Source organism: Petaurus breviceps, unplaced genomic scaffold (genome assembly GCF_028583685.1).
Source record: "Petaurus breviceps papuanus isolate PSGF00001 unplaced genomic scaffold, PetGlider_PUasm1.0 189, whole genome shotgun sequence".
In the NCBI taxonomy this organism is placed as follows: Eukaryota; Metazoa; Chordata; class Mammalia; order Diprotodontia; family Petauridae; genus Petaurus; species Petaurus breviceps.
The window spans coordinates 40,598,475-40,604,889 of NW_027185809.1; the positions used below are offsets into that span (position 1 = coordinate 40,598,475).

General features: G+C 38.0%; 1 protein-coding gene across 11 annotated transcripts in view; it reads right to left on the reverse strand.

The window, feature by feature from the left end:
- Positions 1 to 6,415, reverse strand: part of CEP128 (centrosomal protein 128) — a 576,359-nt gene that overhangs the window by 286,062 nt on the left and 283,882 nt on the right. The window lies entirely within an intron of this gene.

Consider the following 6,415-nt stretch of genomic DNA (forward strand, 5'->3'; position numbering starts at 1 on the left):
ACCTGGTAAATTAAGAGTCCATTAGAGGTTATAGCAATAGCCACAAGAGACAGGAAATGACCAATGGCCATAGCCATGCAGCAACATTTTGGGTATTACAAGTTTGGGAGACATTACAGGGCAGCAGCTGTAAGGTCCAACCTAGAAGCTACAGAGCCCAGTGACAGATCGAGTCTTCACTATCTCTGACACCTAAACAAAAGAGGGTGAAAAAATAATCACCAGAATGATAGTTGCTGATGACAGAGAAAACACCTGAATAATAATGTAGAAAGAAAGGCACTCAAGGGCAGTGGCAGTTTCATACACTGTTTGAACATTAATATTATTTCATTCTTTCATATTCAATATTCGTATTTCATGTTAATTATTTCATAATGTTATTATATTAATATTATTTCATATTCATTTGAAGAATGAAAGGCAAATTCTGGACTCTAGAAAACCACCATCACTCAGAGGCCAGTGGAAGGATAACACCCAAGGGGAAAGGGTATTCAGGGAAAAAAGTCAGGAGGTCCTTACCCTTTTGTCACTCATTTTCCCTACACATGTGCCTCACTAAGTCCCTCTTCCCCCCAGGGACCTCGTGTGTTCAAGGGCAGAATGTGACCCAATTTGGAGGAATTTGTACCAATTGTTCTGGTTAAAACTATCCAACAAACTGCTTACGTATAAGCTAATGAAGTTTAGTTTTTTTGATTGCTAATGAGGAACACTCAGGTGGGGCTTGTGAGACACAGAACCAGGTGTCAGGGTTATTCCTACATCCCCTGACTGGAGAAGGAGCCATTCTCTAGGTACCCAACCTGCCAGAAGTAGGAGTACGGGAGCAGTCCCAGAGGGAGTGCAACAAATAATGGTCCTGAAAAAACGGTCCTTCTCTGCCTGTGCTTTCTTACAGTTTTTGCATAAATTAGTTTTGTGTTTTGTCAAAGGCCTTTTCTCTGTCTCTTGATATATCCGTGTCATTTATGTTGTCTTTGCTTTTACTGTGATTATATGGTAATTTTTTCCTAACCATTAAACCATTCTTGCATCCCTGGTATAAATCCAACTTTATTGCAGTACAAAATGTGGGAGATATAGAGCTGTAATATTTTTTGCAAGGATTTAATATTTTTTATTAATTTTCATTTGTGACAGTGAGCTACAGTATTCTCTTCATTCTACCTCTCTGGTTTAGGGATTAGGCACATAAATGTCTCGAAAAATTAAAAAGGAGTTTGGTAAAATGCTTTCTTTCTCAATTATCAAAAATAATCTGTGTAGCAATCAATCCCTTTTTAAGAGTTTGACATGATTCACCCAGACATCTGTCTGGAACACTTTTTTCCCTTTAGTAGTTCTTATTAATAGATTGTGCTGTTTTGCTTTATGAAAGTAAGTTAAGAGTTTGATTCCATGTTCTTTTAATATGAGTATTTCAAATTTTAACAGGTAATCATCCATTTTCCTTTAAATTTTGAAGTTGCTAGCATAAAATCATATAGAGTAGGTTTTGATAATTCTTTTCATCTCTCCCTTATTTGTTGTGAATTGACCTTGTTTATTTTTTATTTTGGTAACTGGATTCTTGAGCTTGTAGGGCATCATATAGGATTAGTCTAGGTTATGAATATATGTTTACAAAGTAGCAGAAGGAAGTCACAGCTACTTATTTCTAGGTCATGTGATACATTGGCTTTAAAAAACCAAATGCAGTTTTTGATTGACATCAGCTTGGTCTCTCTAAGTGACCTCTGCCTCTCAGGTTTACTTTATCTTTTTGTAGCTATTCATCTGAAATTTCTTTTCCTGCTACTTTCCTTACTCTCTTACTTTGAATTCTTGCACCTCATCTACAGCACATATAATGGGTGTCAACAAGACAAATTTAAAAAAAAATAATTTTGACTGTTTGGAAATATCTGGGCACAGCAACAACGAAATCAACAAGAGCTGTATGATCTGCCTCAGGCCTATATAAATGCATAAATGATAATATGTCTGTTTTTTCTTTGTTGCAAAAACAGGCATGAAACACGGGAAAGTGTTCACGGCAGAAGCAGATTTACTAGTTATTATCATTAGGACCCATAGCAATTGGAAGTAACTTCCATGACTGGGAATTAGTGTGTGTTGTAAAAAGACAGGGAGTGGGGCCAAGTATAAAAGAATTCATGCACACAGATTCTGTCTTTCTTTTTTTTTTTTTTTAATGAGCAATAGGGGTTAAGTAACTTGCTCAAGGTTACACGGCCAGTTATTTCTGGGTGTGGTGCTAAGTGTTGGAGCCCGGATTCGATCCCCAGGTCATCCCAACACTGGAGCCGGTACTCTTACTTGCTGAGCCACCTGGCCGCCCCTAACACAGATTCTGATTAATTTAAAAAATCTGTTTTGTATTTTACCCTTTAATTTTGCAGCAACGCCAGTTAAGTTCAGGGGTTCGATGATGCTGATCATTGCTACTGAATTTTTAAAAAATCATTTTTAAAAAATGCAAAAAAAAATCATTGTAACAGAAGAAATGAGAGGGAAAATATATTGAGTTTCAATACAAAGTGATTTTTACAGACCTAAATAAAACTTTATTACATAGTAGTTATATTTTCTATATTTTCTTTAAAAACTACCTAGGTAACCATATTGTTATAAGGAAGATTAAAATGGTTATAGAAATCAAACTAGAACTAGGTATTAGTCATATATTATTTCTTGGTTAATGTTTTCTACTTCTTTATATATTTCCTCATAGTAGGTTTAATTTTCATATGTTTTCTCTCATAAGCTGAAATCCAGCCCAGGTCAAGAGGAACTGAAGTTTAAACTACCATGTGATGGCTATTCAGGGGCCTTAATGGCATGAACTGGTTATGCTCTTACAGTACCTAAAGCCTCATTTCTGTGCACATGTCAGCTATGATTGATCATATGACTAGCAATTTTGAACTTGTTGAAAGAGCAAATAAAAGTGAAGTTTCTTTATGTTCTGGTGAAGAATTAATGCTCATTGTCAAGGGCCACTGGCCTACACTGATGGAGCTATTATAGCTTAGTTGATATTTATTAGGATGAAATATGAAACTTCTTTAAGGTGTATAACACCGTTTTCTTCTAAGCACATCTGACATTTGAAAAATTAGTTTAAAATGGTTAACAAGGAGGAAGAATGTTCACTTTAGTCATTGTCCATTTATTCTTTTGCATCTTCTTTTGCTTTCATTTGATGAAGAGAGTCATAGAAAGATGTTTCTCAAACATGACCATTCTTTTGACTGATGACATATTTGAATTTTAAGCAGATAAATTGTCCTCTAATGCACAGATATCATTCTGTCTACCATATACTGGCCTCCTGGAACACAGGTTAAGTACCTAGTGATAATTTCTCAAAGCCATTATCTATCACACAGGATCATACCGCACTGATTTGGACCTGGAAGGAACCTTTGAGATCATCTATTCAAGCACTTCATTTTCCCGATGAGGACCCTGAGGTTGGTTCGCATGGTTAAGTGATTCGCCCTAGGCCACATAGGTTAGTATTCTTCCCAACACCTAAATAAGCCCAGTTTGCCTATTAAGTACTTAATAAATGTTTGTTGAGTTGAATGAAATGGAATGTCTTATTGAATGTCACACAGCTCCTAAGTGTCTCAGGCAAGACAAATCCAGTACTAAACCTGTAGACAGAAAACCTGGTTCGGAATACCGTCTTTGACTACCTAATTAGGAACAATAGGCATGACAACAATAACAATCTCAATCTCAATCTCTCTCTCTCTCTCTGTCTCTGTCTCTCCTTCTGTCTCCCTCTGTCTCTCTGTCTCTGTCTCTCTCTCTCTCTGTCTCTCTCTCTTTCTCTCTCTCCCTCTCTTTCCCTCCCTCTCTCTCTTACTCTGTGTTCCTCCCACACTCTCCTTCTCCCAGTGTTCCTCTCTCCCCTTTCTCTTTCTCCCTGAAACATGGAAGAGCTGAATTATTTTTTCATTTGCCTTAGTGATAATCTCAACCATTAAAAGGTGTGAGAAGCAATAAGGGATACTGCTGTTCTAGATCTGACTGTACTAGAAATTAAGGAAATGGTTACCGAGTAAGAAATAATGAGACCTTTATGGAAAAGTAAACTTTTCTGTCAGGCATAATCTGACAGGCAAACTAGATTTTAGGAAAGCAATTTCCCAGTGAAGAGAAAAATCAAATCAATCATATCACATCAATGAGATCATGATCTCAAAAGAAAATTTCAAAGGGAACAAAGAAAAAACTGGCAGGAGCCAATATTCTGTCATTAATCATTTACTAAGCTCCTACTATGTTCCAGACATGGTGCTAAGCACTGGGGATACAATGAAAGATAAAAGACAGTCCTAACTCTCAAGGAGTTCACCATTTATGCAAACAACTATGTACTAACAAACTACAAACAGAATAAATTGGAGATAATCATCAGAAGGAAGGCATTAACAACGTCAAAAGAGATTAGGAAAGGCTTTTTTCAAGAAGATGGATTGAGATTGGGACTTGAAGGAAGTCAAAAAAGCCAGGAGGCAGGCAGAGAGAAAGACAGAGAGGATTCCAGGCACAAAAAGAGAAAAACCAGCTAGTGAAAATGACCAGAGTTGGTAAAGGAGTGTCTTGTGTGAGGACTATTGATAAGGTCAGTGCCACTGGTTGGCGGAATAGGTAGGTGTGAGTAAGGTAAAAATAAAAAAAAAACTGGAAAGCTAAGAGTGGGGCAGGCTGCGAAACAGAGGATTTTATATTTGATTCTAGAGGTGATAGGGAGCCACTGGAATTGTTTAAATAGGAAAAGTAACAAGGTCAGACAAGCTTTAGGAAGATCAATTTGACCACTAAACATAGGATGGGATGAAATGCAGACAGTAGGGGCAGGGAGTCCAATTAAAAGGTATTGCAATAGTCCAAGTATGAGGTAATGAGAGACTATATCAAGGTTCTGGCAGTGTCAGAGGAGAGAAGGGTGTGTATATTAGAGATGTTATAAAGGTAAAACCCCCAGCACTTGGCAACAGAGTGGATACTGGAGGTATGTGAGTGATGAGTTAGTTTGAAAGCCTGGGTTATTATGAGGATGGTGGTACCTTTTACAGTAAAAAGAAAGTTAGGGGGTGGCTAGGTGGCACAGTGAGTAAAGCACTGGCCCTGAAGTCAAGAGAACCCAAGTTCGGTTCCAGCCTCAGACTTAACACCCGGCACAAAAAAACTAGCTGTGTAACCTTGGGTTAAGTTACTTAACCCTAATTGCCCTCCAAAAGGGCCCCCCCAAAAAAGTTAATTAGAGGGGAGAGTTTGCAGGTAAAGAAAATGAGTTCAGTTTGGGAAAAGCTAAGTTTAAGATGTCCAAGGGACATCCAGTTCAAGATCTTTTAATATGCAGTTGGAGATGTGAGACTACAAGTTAAGAGGTTAGGACAGGATAGTAGATCAGAGAAACATCAGCATACACAGGATGAAAAAAGATAGGATGGAATGGGATCAGTTATGTATATGTAAGGATCTGTCTTGGTAAAGAGGAGGGCTACTTCTCCATGTAGGTGTGGGATGAAAGAAAGATGGAGGCAGAAGACATCTCTGAAAAACAGGAGATGAAGAGGGAAAAAGAAGACTTAGTGAATGGCCTCAATCTTTCAGTGAAATTTGAATCAATGTTTTCAGATGAGAGGGTAGGAGGAGATATGAAAGGTTTGCAAAAGCCGTGGCAGTGAGTGGGAGAATAAGTCAATTAGAGAAGTTCAAAAGAATTGCCTCAAGGTAGTGAGGGCCCAAGTGAGATTATCTAAATTTGTCCTAGTTCCAGGAAGCATGGTTTCATGATTTTTCTCCAGCTTCATTCAGCAGCACAAGAATAAAAGTGAAAGATGGTGGGAGTAATCCAAATCTGGAGCTTGGCAAAGTGAGAGCTACAATAAGAAAAGGAGACAAAGGACTCAAGAGAAGAATGAAGTTCAACTAAAGTTGAACTGCTTCACCAGAGAGTAAGACAGAGAAGGAGACGACTATAGTGCAAGGTTGGTGGCCTGTGAAAAAAGTACTGGTTGACATAATGGACATCTAGGTGAAGATGAAGAGGTTTTTGGGGTTGCAAAGACAACAGATTGTGACGAGATAAGGGAATTCCAGAGCTCATGGAAATGGAAGCGGTACACTTGTGGGTGATGGTAAAATTGAAGGTTAGAGATAGCTCTATCTGTAGCTGAGGGAGGAAAGAGGAGATGATGGGAAATGAGTAAGTTAAGGAACTAGGAGGTTAGGGTATTTGAAGTAGTATCAACATAGATAGACAGACAGATTAGATAGACAGATAGACAGACAGACAGACAGACAGACAGACAGACAGACAGACAGACAGATAGATAGATAGATAGATAGATAGATAGATAGATAGATAGATAGATAGATAGATAGA